Here is a 555-nt window from a genome sequence, read left to right on the forward strand (position 1 = left end):
TGCAATTTTATAGATTTATAAGTGCTAATAGCCTTTATATTTTATTTGTTTTATAGTTTGATAATAACTAATATATTTATTGGTGGATTTAACTATTACTATGTTATTTATAATCACATTCAATATATATGTCTGATTTATTGAAAAAAATAGATTATTAAAATCGATTAATAACTATTTTAGAGTTAATCCAATTTACACTAAATTTTTTTAAAAAAAATAATACACAACATGTTACTTTTTTTAATCAAATTATTATAATTCAAATTAATTTTAAAAAATAATTTAAAATTATAATTTCAATCTTATCACATGCATGGCACGGGTAATTATACTTGTTTTAATATATATTTTACATGGGTGGTTATTGATACGAATTTATATTAAGAAATAGAAAATTAGATAAAAAAATTAGAGAGAATAGAAAAGAAATCCTTAGGATTAGGACTAAAGAGGAAAAATAAAGTTTCTCATTATATCATATCTATCTCACATTATTACACCATATTCTTATTTATAGTATAATTTTTTAATTGGACTAGCCCAATATTAATT

Source organism: Arachis ipaensis, chromosome B02 (assembly GCF_000816755.2).
Source record: "Arachis ipaensis cultivar K30076 chromosome B02, Araip1.1, whole genome shotgun sequence".
Taxonomy (NCBI): Eukaryota; Viridiplantae; Streptophyta; class Magnoliopsida; order Fabales; family Fabaceae; genus Arachis; species Arachis ipaensis.